Genomic DNA, 16,893 nt, shown 5'->3' on the forward strand with positions numbered 1-16,893 from the left:
AAACTTTGGCCAAGGCCTCAACCAACAATGGCACTTGATGGCGCATGGTGATGGCACATGCATCGACTATCATCGGCACAGGCTGCCTTTAGGTACGGGCACTTGCCTCGATCGCCATCGGCATAAGCTAGGCCCTGGTGCGGGCAGTTGCCTCGATCACCATTGGCACGTGCTGGCCCTTGGTGCGGGCGGTTGCCTTGACCACTATCAACAGAAGATGGGCCTTGGTGCAGGCGGTTGCCTCGATCACCATCGGCACACGCTAGGCCCTGGTGTGATCGGTTACCTCGAACACCATCGGCACACACTAGTCGATCACCATCGACCCTGCTACGGGCGGTTGCCTCGCTCACCATCAACACACACTGGGCCTTGGTGTGGGCGATATAGGTGGTTGCCTCGAGCACCATCGACACACACTAGTCAATCACCATCGACACACGGTGGGCCCTGTGCGGGCAGTTGCCTCGAGCACCATCGGCACATGTTGGGCCCTGGTGCAGACTGTGCGGACGGTTGCCTCGATCACCATCGGCACACGCTGTGCCCTGGTGCGGGCTGTACGGGGGGTTGCCTCGACCACCATCGGCACACACTGGTCGATCACCATCGACACTCGTTGGGTCCTGGTGTGGGCAGTTGCCTCGAGCCTTGGTGCAAGCGGTTGCCTTAAACCCTGATACGGGGGGTTGCATCGAGCACCATCGGCACACGTTAGGCCCTGGTGCAGGCAGTTGCCTAAATCACCATCGACACATGCTGGGCCCTGGTACGGGTGGTTACCTCGACCACCATTGGTAGAAGATGGCCCCTGGTGCGGGTGTCACAGGCTCTGACCTTAGACTTAGAATCCGTGTGGCCTTAGGCTTGGAATCTCCTTCTTTATGCCTAAGTCAGCCTAAAACACAAGCGTACGAGCACTAGAACAACGGGAAAGGTTAATTACGCAAGTTAAAAAGAAACAAGATAAGAAGGCAGAATTCTAGAAATGCTCATGTATTCACTGAAACATAAGTGTCTGATGGCGTACAAATAAGGGTGAAGCAGCCCTCTATTTATAGTTGAGGCTCTAGCTACAACTTAATGGCAATATCCCTAGAATAAAGGCTAAAATCATGGGATTACAATCAATCAGGATGCTAACTCCTGATTTTTAGGGTCAACCAAATCTGCCAGGATGATCCTACCTGCTTCCAGAAGCTTTCCTTGCATGTCCAGCACCTTGGGCCCTTCTAGATGTGGTGCGAGCAGCTTGTATGCCAGGCTTTGGTCTCCCAGGCTAGCCTGCAAGATCAGTGGGCGTTTTGAACTCGTTTGCTAGGCTTTGCGCGTAGATACCCGCTAGCATGCCTGGTCTGCGGGCCTCAACCTCTAGCTCACCTGTTGGTGCGCTTGATGTGCCTGGCGTGCCCACCCAGGTCGTGACATTCTCCTCCACCTGATTGCACAATGCCCTTATTGCATCTTTTTATGGTACTACCTAATCTGGTCCCCGAACTGCCATAAGTCATTTGCTGGTTCCCAACTCACCTCACTGTTTGGAAGTCCCTTCCAGTGCACCAAGTACTTATGTCTTGGTTGATAGTTCTTTCGTCTCACCTCTCGGTCAGCTATGATGCTATGGACCTCATTCTCATATGAGGCCCTTGCTCCAAATGGTGCACACTTTGACTCTGCCTGTCCTGGATCTCCCTCATCCTCGTGGAACGGCTTGAGCATGCTCACATGGAACACCGGGTGTACCCTCGACTTGGGTAGCATATCTAGCTTGTAGGCAACCTTGCCTACCCTCTTGACTACTCGAAAAGATCCCTCATACCTCCGGACTAGGCCTTTATACAGCCCCTTATGGCGTACAATGGGATGCAGCTTCACCAACACCAAGTCTCCAACCTGGAACTGCACATCCCGCCTCTTCTGGTCTACCCACTTCTTCGACCTCTTGGCCGTCTTGTGTAGACAAACTCTAACCAATTCAGTTTCCTCCTGCCATGCCTTGGCAAACTTGTATGCTACTGGATTCGACCTTGTATAACTTGCAACAATTGAACTGGGTGTTAGTGGTCGTTGCCCTATCACAACCTCAAATGGGCTTTGGTTCGTTGCCTCACTCCTTTGCAAGTTGTAGGAAAACTATGCAATATCTAGTAGCTTTGGCCAGTCCTTTTGTGTGGCACTCACATAGTACTTGAGGTAGACCTCCAATAGTCCATTCACTCGTTCTGTCTGCCCATCGGTATGCGGATGCATGCTAGTGGAAAAGTTCAAGTCTGACCCCAACAGCTTGAACAACTCAGTCCAGAACCTGCCCATGAACCGCCCATCCCGATCACTAACAATGGTCCTCAGCACTCCCCAGCACTTAACCATGTTCTTTAGGAACAATCGAGCTACCTCCTCGGCTGGGCACTCCTTGGTTGCTGGAATGAAAATTCCATACTTGGAAAACTTGTCCACCACTACCATGATGCTTCCAAACCCTTCTGCTTTGGGTAGACTGACTATAAAGTCTAGAGAAACACTCTCCATGGTCGCTCTAGCACTGGCAATGGCTCCAAGAGACCCCCTGGTTTCTTGAGCTCCACCTTGTCCTATTGGCACACAAGACAAGTCTTCACATAGGCCTCCATATCGTCCCTCATGTGTGGCTAGTAGTATCGGTCCTCGATCAGTGCCAAGGTGCGGCTCACTCTGGGGTGTCCAGCCCACCTTGAATCATGACATTTTTGCAAAACTTCCTTGCAAAGCTTTTCGTGCTGCGGTACAAACAGTCTATTGTCCCTGGTGTACAACAAACCATCCTGCATCCAAAATCGCCTAGTTTTACCTTGCTGGGGGTACTCCATCAGAGCTTTGGCTGTAGGATCATGCGCAAGTCCCTCCTTGATGCGCGACACCAGTGACCCCTTTGGTTGGCTAATGGCAGCAAGGTTAGCCTTCCTGCTCAGGGCGTCTGCCACTAGGTTCACTCGTCCTGGCTTGTACTCCATCTGGAAATCAAATTCTACAAGAAAATCTTGCCATCTCACCTGCTTGGGGGACAGCTTCTTCTGCGTCTGGAAGTAGCTGGTCGTCACATTGTCCAACCTAACCACGAACCTCGACCCCAACAGGTAATGGCACCAAGTGCGCAAGCAGTGCACCACTGTCGTCATCTCCTTCTCTTGGAGCATGTAGTTACGTTCAGGCTCATTCAGCTTCCTGCTCTCAAACGCAACTGAACGTCCCTCCTGCATCAACACACCCCCTATGGCAAAGTCTGATGCGTCCGTATGCATCTCATATGGCTTGGCATGGTCTGGCAAGGCCAAGACTGGCTCCTCGATCACAGCCCACTTCAACCTGTCAAAGGCTTCTTGGCACCCTGCGTTCCACTCCTATGCTCTCCCTTTCTTGAGCAAGTCAGTCAATGGTGTGGCTATTACTGAGTGACCTTTGATGAAGCGACTGTAGTAGTAAACCAGCCCAAGGAATGATCTCAACTTAGTGACCTTGGCTGGCGGTTACCACTACAGGATGGCATGTATCTTGCCTTTATCCATGCGTATCCTGCCACCTCCCACTATGTGGCCAAGGAACGGGATCTCTTACTGGGCGAATGAGCATTTCTCCCTCTTGACAAATAGCTTGTGCACCCGCAACACCTCGAACACTTGTCTCAAGTGGTCTACATGGTCTCCCAAAGTCTGGCTGTAGATCACAATGTCATCCAAATAAACCATAACAAACCGATCAAGAAATGACTGAAGTACCTTGTTCATAAGGGTGTAGAATGTTGCTGGGGCGTTCATGAGTCTGAAAGGCATCACCAAGAACTCATACGAACCATACCGAGTGACACATGTTGTCTTTGGCTCATCTCCCTCCGTGATCCTGACTTGATAGTAGCCTGACCTCAAATCCAGCTTGGTGAACCACCTTGCACTCCCAAGTTGATCAAACAAGTCCGTAATGAGTGGGATGGGGTACTTGTTCTTGATGGTCAGCTTGTTCAAAGCCCAATAGTCTATGCATAGCCGCAAAGACCCATCATGCTTGCGCTGGAATAGAACCGGTGCACCATAGGGTGCCTTTGATGGACTGATGAAGCCAGCATCAACTAACTTTTTGAGCTACTTCCTTAACTCCTCCAACTCTGGTGGGGACATTCGGTAAGGGGCTCTAGCTGAAGGGTTGGCCTCGGACACCATCTCGATCTTGTGGTCCACCTCCCTCTTAGGTGGTAGCTTGTTAGGCAGATTTATGGGCATCACATCACTAAAGGTCTTCAGCACCTTTAGCACCTCCAAGGGTGACTCGATCTCCTTCTCCCTTGGCTCATCATATTTCAGGGCTGCCAAGAAGGTGTCTTCTTGTCTGCTTACCGCCTTGGCAAATTGGATGGCTAACACCACCCACGACCCAACTCTAGACCCTCTCCTCAATGGCACTAGGCATTGGCACCGTGCATCCAAGATGCAAACACAATCGACAAAAGGCACAAGAAGGGCGTTAATCCGAACAAGGAAATCCAACCCAATCACAAACTCATAGTCGTCAAGGGGCATTACCTCTATGGTCACCTTGCCTTTCCAGTCTCCAAGCTGTAACTCCACTCACCATGCTACTCCAATGGCTGGAACCTCCTTGGAGTTCACCATTTTGATGGTACCAATCCCTTTTTGTACCTTTAGTCTGAGCTTCTGGGCTCCATCACCTGAAATAAAAAGATGTGAGGCACCTGTGTCCACCAGTGCGCTCACCTTCTGACCCACAACCATCAGATCTGTAAACATCAAGCCTTTTGGCTTACAGCTCCCCGTACTCTGGATAGCATTAAGCACCAACGACCTAAGCTTTGTTGCCCCTAACTCTGGCTCTTCGTTGGACTCCTTGTCTATAGCAGCAAGCTTGCCCTTCTACGGGCAATTATGCACTATGTGACTCCCTCCACATAGGTAGCATGCTAGTGGCTCTTGGTCCCCCTTTGCTTTCCACTTGCCTGCTGGTGGCTTCCTCTCACCATCCTTGGTTGAACGATCTCGGACTCCATCCTTGGACTCTCGATCACGATCTTTCCCCTTGGGCTGCTTCTTTCGATCCCTATCATCCCTGCCCTTACCATTGGGCTTGGTAGACTCGAACTTGTTTAGAGGCTTGAACTCTATCAAGGCCTTGGCAGTAGTCATGGCTTTAGCCAAGTCATGAACTCCTCTCCTTTGTAGCTCATGCTTCACCCACAGCTTCAACCCATCCATGAAAGCAAATAAGGTGTCCTTCTCGCCTAGATTCGAGATCTGTAGCATCAATTCAGAGAATTTTTGAACATAGTCCCCTATGTCCACTTACTGGCTAAGCCGACGTAACTTTGCCCACACCTCATTGTCGGTATACTCCGGCTAAAATTACTCTCTGAACTCCTTTTGGAACTTTTCCCAGGTTCCAATCTTGGCACTCCCATTCCTGACATCATCACACTTGCGCCTTCACCACAATAAGGCTACATCAGTGAGATACATAGCAGCGGTGCTTACCTTTATCGCCTCATCTTGCATGCCCATGGCCTAGAAGTACTGCTCCATACCCCAAAGGTAGTTTTCTACTTCCTTGGCTACCCTAGTCCCCTTGAACTCCTTAGGCTTAGGGACATCCAATCTGGATTTGGACACTTCAGCAAACATGCCATTCCCAATGGCAATCTTGCAAGTAACGAGCTCACTGGCAAGCTCTTCCATCCACTGGTGCATGGCCTCCATGCCATCACGCAAGGTCAGCACTTCAGCCTCCAAGGCCTTATTCTTCTAGATGATCACGTCCATGCCTTTGTTGAAAGCAACTTCCAACTCACTTTGGATCTCTTCCCCCATGGAGTCTAGCGATGCAATGTGAGTCTCTACTTCTTCAAGCTTCTCCCTCATGTCACCCATGGTCACCTCCACCTTGGCCAGCAAACTGTCCATGGTAGACCAGATATCTCTAGAATCGACTTTCTTGCCTCTTCCACTCCTATGCTCCTGGGCCTCTGGTTGTTGGCTAGCAATGTCACTTTGGGATGCCATCTCCTCAATCACGATCTAATCTGCACAACACAAACACACAGAATTGAACTTGCTCTAATACCAACTGTCACGGGCTCTGACCTTAGAATCAGAATCCATGTGGCCTTAGGCTTGGAATCTCTTCCTTTATGCCTAAGTCAGCCTAAAACACAAGCTTACGGGCACTAGAACAACGAAAAGGGCTGATTACGCAAGTTAAAGAGAAATAGGATAAGAAGGCAGAATTCTAGAAAAGCTCTTGTATTCACTAAAACAGAAGTGTTTGATGGTGTACAAATGAGGGTAGAACAATCCTCTATTTATAGTTGAGGCTCCAGCTACAACTTAATGGCAATATCCCTAGAATAAAGGCTAAAATCATGGGATTACAATCAATCAGGATGCTAACTCCTAGTTTTTAGGGTCAACCAAATTTGCCAATATGCTCCTGCTGATCCTGCCTGCTTCCAGAAGCTTCCCTTGCATGTCCAGCACCTTGGGCCCTTCTAGATGTGGTGCAGGCAGCTTGTATGCCAGGCCTTGGTCTCTCGGGCTGGCCTGCAAGATGGGCGGGCGTTCTAAACTCCTTTGCTAGGCTTTGCGCATAGATACCTATCAGCATGCCTGGTCTACAGGCCTCAACCTCTGGCTCACCCGCTTGTGCACCTGATGTGCTTGGCATGCCCGCCCAGGGCATGACACGGGCGGTTGCCTCGACCACCATCGGTAGAAGATGGCCCCTGGTGCGGGTAGTTACGTTGAACACCATCGGCACACGCTGGGCCCTGATGCTGACGGTTGCCTCGAACACCATCGGCACATGTTGGGCCTTGGTGTAGGAGGTTGCCTCGAGCACCATCGGCACAAGTCGGCCCTTGGTGCGGGCTCTTGTCTCAACCACCATTGGTAAAAGATGGCCCCTGGTATGGGCAGTTGTGTCGAACACCATCGGCATACGCTGGGCCTTGGTGCGCGCGGTTACCTCGAACACCATTGACACACGCTGGGCCCTGACGCTGGCGGTTGCCTCGACCACCATCGATAGAAGATGGCCCTTGGTATGGGCAGTTGCCTCAAACACCATCGGCATGCACTAGGCCCTGGTGCGGGTGGTTGCCTCGATCACCATCGGCATACGCTGGGCCCTGGTGCAAGCAGTTACCTTAACCACCATTGCCACAAGTCGACCCTTGGTGCGAGCTTTTGCCTCAACCACCATCGATAGAAGATGACCCCTGGTGCGGCCAGTTACATCGAACACCATCAGCACAAGCTGGATCCTGGTGCGGACGGTTGCCTCAATCACTATCGGCACACGCTGGTCGATCACCATCGGCACATGTTGGGCCCTGATACGGGCGGTTGCCTCAAACACCATCGGCACAAGCCGGCCCTTGGTGCGAGCTCTTGCCTAGACCACCATCGGTACACGCTGGGCCCTGGTGCGGGTGGTTACCTCGAGCACCATTAGCACATGTTGGGCCCTAGTACGGGTGGTTGCCTCGATCACTATCGGCACACGCTGGACCCTAGCATGGGCGGTTTCCTTGAGCACCATCAACACACGATAGGCCTTGGTACGGGCTGTTGGTTCGAGCACCATCGACATAAGTCGGCCCTTGGTGCGGGCTCTTGCCTCGACCACCATCGACAGAAGATGGCCCCTGCATCAAACACCACCGGCACATGCCGGGCCTTGCTGTGGGCACATGCCTCGATCTGGTGCGGGTGGTTGCCTCGACCACCATTGGCACATGCTGGCCCTTGGTGCGGGCAGTCACATCGACCACTATTGGCACGTATTGGCCCTTGGTGCGGGCACATGCCCCAACCACCATCGGCACCTACTCATCCTCGGTGCAGGATATGCCTGTTTGGAAAAAATATCTCCATTTCAAACATTTTAACGTCTACTAGTAGCATAACTGTAAAAGCTCTAATGCTCTTTAGGGGGTGGTGGTCTGGCACCCCCTCTCTCTCCCATGGGGGAGTAGGTGTACATGATGGCCCTCCCATTGCATACACCCAAGGTAACATGCCTTGAGTGAAATACAGGGCGTGCATGCCTTTCGGTTGTTTTGTCCAGTGACTGGTTGCTTCGGTGACTGGCAGACGCCCATGGCCTCGACCGATTGGCGTGCATGCAAAAAAAAGGAACTGAGCTCAAGCCCGTGCACGCGGCAAATGTTGCCCTAGACCTCAGACCGAGTCCCTAAATTAGGCAACGACTCCCTGGGGTCGTGCAAGCAGAAGCCATGGTTGCGGGCTTGGCAAGGCCAGGTGTCTCGGTATTTGACGGTCTCGCAGTCCCTTCTCATCAGCCATGAAAATGCCTGGCCTCGATGAGGCTGTGCACATAGCCGACGCTGCCCGAGACCCCAGGAACAAGTTTCTGAATTGGGCAATGTCCCCCTGGGGTGGTGTCAGCAAAGCTCGTGCGTGCGGTCTCGATCGAGCCAAGCATTGGTGGTGTCGCTTTGTTGTTGCCTGTCGGATATCAAGGGTAATCTCGTGGCCCTTCCTCGTGTTTTTCTCATGCCAAGCAGTTGTGGCGTGACCTCGCACCTCGTTTCCTCTGCTCGCTCATCGAGTAATCGATCGGGTGGGTTGTGGACCGACGCGCGTGGATGCTGCCACTTGTATGCAATGGGCATATGAGTGGTGCTATAGTTATGCGTGTTGGTATGCTCCATGCTTGATGCATCGAACTGTCGACCTATCATCCTCTTCAATCTCCCCCTATGCGGTCATCGTACCTAGGGGGCATGATCGGGATCCTGTGTTGCATACCTAAATCGATGAAAACTGGATGTCTCACCATCCCTCATCCGTCTCGTGTCCCGAGGGGCCACGGGTCGAACGTCAATCGTGGCCGGTGTCCTAAGCGTGCTCTTGGATGCGAAACGTTTAGCGGGTACGAGCTCTCAGCCTCCGTTCGTCTGATGCTATGCATTTCATGTGCTCGACATGCATGACACTTACGCTTTGCATCAGGCTCTCTCCACCCTCGATCGGTGCATCGAGGCCCACGCGGTGCCAACGTCCCGAAGGAATGCTACCTGGTTGATCCTGCCAGTAGTCATATGCTTGTCTCAAAGATTAAGCCATGCATGTGTAAGTATGAACTAATTCAGACTGTGAAACTGTGAATGGCTCATTAAATCAGTTATAGTTTGTTTGATGGTATCTACTACTCGGATAACCGTAGCAATTCTAGAGCTAATACATACAACAAACCCCAACTTCTAGAAGGGATGCATTTATTAGATAAAAGGTCGACGCGGGTTATGCCCGTTGCTCAGATGATTCATGATAACTTGACGGATCGCACGACCTTTGTGCCGGTGATGCATCATTCAAATCTCTGCCCTATCAACTTTCGATGGTAGGATAGTGGCCTACTATGGTGGTGACGGGTGACGAAGAAGTAGGGTTTGATTTCGGAGAGGGAGTTTAAGAAACGACTACCACATCCAAGGAAGGTAGCAGGCGCGCAAATTACCCAATCCTGACACGGAGAGGTAGTGATAATAAATAACAATATCGGGCTCTCTGAGTCTAGTAATTGGAATGAGTACAATCTAAATCCCTTAACGAAAATCCATTGGAGGGCAAATCTGGTGCCAGCAATCGCGGTAATTCTAGCTCCAATAGCGTCTATTTAAATTGTTGCAGTTAAAAAGCTCATAGTTGGAACTAGGGTTGGGTCATCCGATCCGTCTCATGATGAGCATCGGTCTACTCATCCCTACTGTCGATGATGCGCTCATGGACTTAATTGCCCGGGTCGTTCCTCTGGCGCTATTACTTTGAAGAAATTAGAGTGCTCAAAGTAGGCCTACGCTTGTATACATTAGCATGGGATAACATCATAGGATTTCGATCCTATTATGTTGGCCTTCGGGATCGAAGTAATGATTAACAGGGACAGTCGGGGGCATCGTATTTCATGGTCAGAGGTGAAATTCTTGGATTTATGAAAGACAAACAACTACGAAAGCATTTGCCAAGAATGTTTTCATTAATCAAGAATGAAAGTTGGGGGCTCGAAGACGATCAGATACCGTCCTAGTCTCAACCATAAATGATGCCGACCAAGGATCGATGGATGTTACTTTTAGGACTCCACCAGCACCTTATGAGAAATCAAAGTCTTTGGGTTTCGGAGGGAGTATGGTCGCAAGGTTGAAACTTAAAGGAATTGACGGAAGGGCACCACCAGGAGTGGAACCTACAGCTTAATTTGACTCAACATGGGGAAACTTACCAGGTTCAGACATAGTAAGGATTGATAGACTAAAAGCTCTTTCTTGATTCTATCGGTGGTGGTGCATGGCCGTTCTTAGTTGGTAGAGCGATTTGTTTGGTTAATTCCGTTAACGAACGAGACCTTAGCCTGCTAACTAGCTATGCGGAGGTGATCCTTCATGGTTAGCTGCTTAGAGGGACTATGGCCATTTAGGCCAAGGAAGTTTGATGCAATAACAGGTCTGTGATGCCTTTAGATGTTCTGGGCCGCACGTGCGCTACACTGATGTATTCAATGAGTCTATAGCCTTGGCCGACAAGCCCAGGTAATCTTTGAAATTTCATCATCATGGGGATAGATCATTGCAATTGTTGGTCTTCAACGAGGAATTCCTAGTAAGCGCGAGTCATCAGCTTGTGTTGACTATGTCCCTGCCCTTTATACACACCACACGTCGCTCCTACGGATTGAATGGTCCGGTGAAGTGTTCGGATCACGACGACATGGACGGTCCACCACCCGTGACGTCGTGAGAAGTCCACTGAACCTTATCATTTAGAGGAAGGGGAAGTCGTAACAAGGTTTTTGTAGGTGAACCTACAGAAGGATCATTGTCGAAAACCCACTCGACAGATGACCCGCGGATGCGTTAACGAAACACCGAGGGGGCGAGGGTGCCCCAATGCCTCGAGCCACCTCCGGCCCTGGGCGGGTGCGACGGTCGCTTCGTCCCCCCTACGGGGTGGGTGAAACGATTAGCGTCATCTCACCCACCGTTGAGCAATGAACCCCCAGCGCGAATCGCGCCAAGGAATTGAAACAAAAATGGAGCGTGCGCGCCATCTCCATCCCGTTCGCGGTGCGTGCACGGGTGACACCACGACTCCTTTTGTCACAAAAAAATGAAACGACTCTCGGCAACAGATATCTCAGCTCTCACATCAATGAAGAACGTAGCGAAATGCAATACTTGGTGTGAATTGTAGAATCCCGTGAACCATGGAGTCTTTGAACGCAAGTTACGCCCCAAGCCATTAGGTCGAGGGCACACATGCCTAGGTGTCATGCACCGTTGCCCCCCTCCGACCCTCCACCTGTCAGGCTCTTGGGGAAGGGGGCAGGCGGAAGATGGCCTCCTACGATCCCGTGGGTTACGGTTGGCCCAAAAATGAGTCCCCGACAATGACAGCATTGTGACCGTCGGTGGTAGAGCTCCCGACGTGCCTCGTCCCCAATGACGTGCGCTCATTGTCCACCCGGAACCGATCAGACCCCCCACATCACTCGGTCGATGCTCGCGTCGCGACCCCAGGTCAGGCGGGATCACCCGCTGAGTTTAAGGATATCAATAAGCAGAGGAAAAGAAACTTTCCAGGATTCCCCTAGTAACGACGAACGAACCAGGAAGTGCCCAGCTTGAGAATCGGGCACCCTCGACGTCTGAATTGTAGTCTGGAGAAGCGCCCTCAATGGCAGATCGGGCCTAAGTCCCTTGGAAAGGGCCACTAGAGAGGGTGAGAGCCCCGTTGTGCATAGACCCTGCCGCACCACGAGGTGCTATCTTCGAGTTGGGTTGTTTGGGAATGCGACCCCAATCGGGCGGTAAATTTTGTCCAAGGCTGAATACGGGCAAGAGACCGATAGCGAACAAGTACCGTGAGGGAAAGATGAAAAGGACTTTGAAAAGAGAGTCAAAGAGTGCTTGAAATTGTCGATAGGAAAACAGATGGGGGTCAACAATGCACCCCGGTCGGATGTGGAATGACCAGAGCCGGTCCGTCGATCGGTTCGAGGCGTGGACTGACGTGGGTCACGATGGTGGCCCAAGCCCAGGCTTTCGATGTACCCACGGAGATGTCATCGCCACGATCGTAGAATGTAGCACGTACCGTCTCGGTGTGCCCCGGCACTAGCATGCTCCAAGCATCGACCTGTGGGCTCCCCATCCGACCCATCTTGAAACACGGACCAAGGAGTCTGACATGCGTGCGAGTCAACAGGCCAAAAAACCCGTAAGGTGCAAGGAAGCTGATTGGTGGTATCCCTCGTAGGTGCACCATCGACCGACCTTGATCTTCTGAGAAAGGTTCGAGTGTGAGCATGCCCGTTGGGACCCAAAAGATGGTAAACTATGCCTAAAAGGGGTGAAGCCAAAGGAAACTCTGGTGGAGGCCCACAGCGATACTGACGTGCAAATCGTTCATCTGACTTGGGTATAGGGGCGAAAGACTAATCGAACCATCTAGTAGCTGGTTCCCTCCAAAGTTTCCCTCAGGATAGCTGGAGCTCCTGTCGAGTTCTATCGGGTAAAGCAGATGATTAGAGGCATCGGGGGCACAACACCCTCGACCTATTCTCAAACTTTAAATAGATAGGAAAAACCTAGTACGAGAGGAACCGTTGATTTGCATAATTGGTCATCGCGCTTGGTTAAAAAGGCAGTGGCACGAAGCTACCGTGCACTGGATTATGACTGAACACCTCTAAGTCAAAATCTAGGCTAGAAGCAATGCGCGTGCCTGTCGCCTAATTGTCGACCCGTAGTAGGGGCCCATGGCCCCAAAGGGCACATGTCGTAGGTGTAGCCCCCACGACGGACAAGCCGCGTGGGCCTCCTTGGAGCTTAATTCTCACCGAGCGACAGGCGACGGGGTATTGTAAGTGGTAGAGTGGCCTTGCTGCCACAATCCACTAAGATTCAGCCCTTTGTCGCTTTGATTTGTCCCTCCCTCCGCCGACCCTTCTTGTTTTCACACCGCCCCCCTCCGGGGTTGGGTGTGACCCAAGGCCCCCCGTCCCTTGATCTCGATTGAGAACGAACTCCGCTTGCCTCGATCCACCCCCGAATCGAGCGTACGGGCACCGAACCGTCCGTTGGGGGTGGGATGCGCGAGCTGACCAAGGATCCTGCTGCTGGTCCCCCTTGATCGTTGCCCCAAACGCTGTCAATAGCCTCTGGCCCTTAATTGGTCGAGACTGGGAATGCACTACGTATGCCTAAGTCAACCCATAAAACGAGCGTGCGGGCACTCAACTTACCGGAGAGCCAGAATGCCTAAGCCGAGGATCGACCCGGTCCCCCTCTGTGTGCTACCGATCCCTCGGTCCGATCAGGGCTTAGATCGAGAATGAACCCTGTATGCCTAAGTCAACCCTCGACTCAGGCGCTGAGCCGGTCGGAGGGGCAAGATGCGCAAGCCAGGGATCAGCCCGGTCCACCCCTACGTGCTGTCATCGATCCGACTGCCTGTCCGATCTTAGATTTGGAATGAACTTCATATGCTTAGATTAGGAATGAACTCCGTATGCCTAAGTCAACCCACGAAACGAGCGTACGGGTGCTCAACCGATCGGAGAGGCATAATGCGTAAGCCGGGGATCTGTCCGGTCCCCCTCTACGTGCTATCGATCCCACTGCGATCCAGCTGCCACAACCCTCGATCCAACTGGGGCTTAGACATGGAATGAACTTCGTATGCCTAAGCCAACCCATAAAATGAGCGTGCGGGCACTCGACCGACCGGAGAGGCAGGATGCGTAAGCTGAGGATCGGCCCAGTCCCCTTTTGCGTGCTGCTACCGATCCCACTGGCGGTCTGATCTTAAACTAGGAATGAACTCCGTATGCTTAGACTGAGAATGAACTCCGTATGCCTAAGTTAACCCACGAAACGAGCGGGTGGGCGCTGAGCCGATCGAAGAGGCATAATGCGTAAGCCGGGGATTGGCTCGATTCCCCTCTGCGTGCTACCGATCCCGCTACTGATCCAGCTGCCACAACCCTCGGTCTGCGTAGGGCTTAGACATGGAATGAACTCTGTATGCCTAACTCAACCCACGAAACGAGCGGGCGGGCACTATGCCGTCCAGAGAAGCGGGATGCGCAAGCCGTGGATCGATCGAGTAGTAGGTGGGTTTAGGCACATCTTCATATTTCTGCCATGCCAATGCCATTTTTATGGCTTGTAAATTCATACAATGGTCCCCTAAGCCTTCATGTGAAGTTTCATGGCAAGATGACTCGTTTTCTATTTTTCACGATTTTTAAAACTTTTTACGGTTTGGGATTTTTAAAAATTTTTTTAGAAGGTGTTTTAGCCCCAAATTTTGTAGACGTGATCCTTCTATTTCTGTTGGCATGCAAAAAAAAATTCAACTAAAAACTCGAAATGGAGAAGATTTTGTGACCATTTGAAAAAAGTGTCCCCATTTCAGACACTTAAATGGCTACTGCCAGCAAACCTGTAAAATCTCAAATGCTCTTTAAGGGGGTGTGAGTTCTCGAGGTTTGATGGGGGATAAGTGCCAAGTACTAGCACCCATCGCACATCATGTACACATACCCCCCCGACCCCCCAATCGTCGGAACCCCAATGCCGTCGGTCAGGTTCTCCGGCGATGCTCCGGCACATGCTGGGCCCTGGTGGGGGTGGTTGCCTCAAACACCATCGGCACACATTGGGCCCTGGTGTGGGCGATTACCTCAACCACCATTGGTAGAAGATGGCCCTTGGTGTGGGCAATTGCACTGAACAACATCGACTCACGCTAGGCCTTAGTGCAGGTGATTGCCTCGAACACCATTGGCACATGTTGGGCTTGGTGTGAGAGGTTACCTCGAGCACCATCGGCACAAGCCGGCCCTTGGTGCCGGCTCTTGCCTTGACCACCATCGGTGAAAGATAGCCCCTGGTATGGGCGGTTACGTCAAACACCATCGGCATACGTTAGGCCCTAGTGCAAGCGGTTGCCTCGAGCACCATCGATAGAAGATGGCCCCTAGTGCGAGCGGTTGCCTCGAACACAGTCAGCACACACTGGGCCCTGGTACGGGCGGTTGCCTTAATCACCATCGGCACACGCTAGGCCCTAGTGCAGGTGGTTGCCTTGAACACCATCGGCACAAACCTGCCCTTGGTGCAGGCTCTTGCCTCGACCACCATCTGCACACATTGGGCCTTGGTGTGGGTAGTTACCTCGAGCACCATCAACATGTGTTGGGCCCTAGTGCGGGCGATTACCTTGAACACCATCGACACACGTTGGGCCCTATTGTGGGTGGTTGCCTCGATCACCATCGGAACACGCTGGGCCCTGGTGCTGGCGGTTGCCTTGAGCACCATCGGCATGCTAGGCCTTGGTACGGGCCATTGCTTCGAGCATCATCAACACAAGCCGACCCTTGGTGCAGGCTCTTGCCTCGACCACCATCGAAAGAAGATGGTCCCTACATTAGACACCATCGACACACGCCTCTAAGTCAAAATCCAAGCTAGAAGTGACACGCGCGCCCATCGCTCGATGGCTGACCCATAGTAAGGGCCTATGGCCCCCAAAGGCACGTGTCGTAAGTGCAACCCCTACAGCGAACGAACTGCGTGGGCCTCCTTGAAGCTCAATTCTCATCGAACGGTGGGTAGATTCCTTTGTAAATGACTTAAATATGCGACGGGGTATTGTAAGTGGCAGAGTGGCCTTGTTGCCACGATCCATGAGATTCAGCCTTTTGTCACTTCGATTCGTCCCTCCCTCTGTCGACCCTCCTTTTTTTCACGTCGCCCCCCCTCCAGGGTTAGGCGTGACTCGGGGCTCTTCGTCACCTGGTCTCGACTGAGAATGAACTCCACTCACCTTAGTCTGCCACCGAATCGAGCGTGCGGGCACCAAACCGTTCGCTGGGGGCGGGATGCATGAGCCGACCAAGGATCGCGCTGCTGGTCCCCCTCAGTTGTTGCCCCAAAAGCCATTGATAGCCTCTGGCCCTTGGTTGGCTGAGATAGAGAATGCACTACGTATGCCTAAGTCAACCCATGAAACAAGCCTACGGGCGTTCAATCGATCGGAGAGCCAGAATGCGCAAGCTGAGGATCGGCTTGGTCCCCCTCTGCGTGCTACCGATCTCGCTACCGGTCCCTCAGTCTGACTACGGCTTAGATCGAGAATAAACCCTGTATGCCTAAGTCAACCCCTGAAATGAGCGTGCGGGCATTGAGCCAGTCGAAGGAGCAGGATGCGTAAACCGGAGATCAGCCCAGTCCCCCTCTGCGTGTAGCTACCGTTCCGGTTGCCTGTCCAATATGAGACTGGGAATGAACTTCGTATGCTTAGACTGGGAATGAACTCTGTATGCCTAAGTCAACCCTCGAAATGAGCGTGCGGGCACTAAGCTGATCGGAAAGGCATAATACGTAAATCGGGTATCTACCCGATCCCTTTATGCATGCTACTGATCCCACTGCCGGTCCAACTGCCACAACCCTCGGTCCGGCTAGGGCTTGGACATGGAATGAACTCCGTATGCCTAAGCCAACCCACAAAACGAGTGTGAGAGCACTCAACCGATCGGAGAGGCAGGATGCATAAGCCAGGGATCAGCCCGGTGTCCCTCTGCGTGCTGCTGTTGATCCCGCTGTCGGTTCGATCCTAGATTGGGAATGAACTCCGTATGCTTAGAATGGGAATGAACTTCGTATGCCTAAGTTAACCCATGAAACGAGCGTGCGGGCGCTGAGCTGGCTGGAGAGCCATAATGTGCAAGTCGAGGATCGACTCGGTGCCCCTCTGCATGCTACCGATCCCACTGTCGGTCCAGCTACCACAACCCTCGATCCGTCTGGGGCTTAACCCA

The 16,893-nt window shown here is 52.2% G+C and overlaps 2 non-coding genes and 1 pseudogene across 2 annotated transcripts; all 3 read left to right on the plus strand.

Annotated features, from left to right (window-relative positions):
* Positions 1–9,073: 9,073 nt before the first annotated feature.
* Positions 9,074–10,880, plus strand: LOC149520466 (18S ribosomal RNA). The gene has a single exon (XR_016326340.1). It is a non-coding gene; the product is annotated as an 18S ribosomal RNA (ribosomal RNA).
* A 295-nt stretch (positions 10,881–11,175) lies between these two features.
* On the plus strand, positions 11,176–11,331 carry LOC149520467 (5.8S ribosomal RNA). Its single transcript, XR_016326646.1, has one exon. It is a non-coding gene; the product is annotated as a 5.8S ribosomal RNA (ribosomal RNA).
* Positions 11,332–11,569: 238 nt separating this feature from the next.
* Positions 11,570–12,989, plus strand: LOC149520468 (25S ribosomal RNA; annotated as a pseudogene).
* Positions 12,990–16,893: the final 3,904 nt, after the last annotated feature.

The sequence above is a fragment of the Durio zibethinus genome, chromosome 1 (genome assembly GCF_047325235.1).
Source record: "Durio zibethinus cultivar Kanyao isolate XHJ-2024 chromosome 1, ASM4732523v1, whole genome shotgun sequence".
NCBI lineage: Eukaryota > Viridiplantae > Streptophyta > Magnoliopsida > Malvales > Malvaceae > Durio > Durio zibethinus.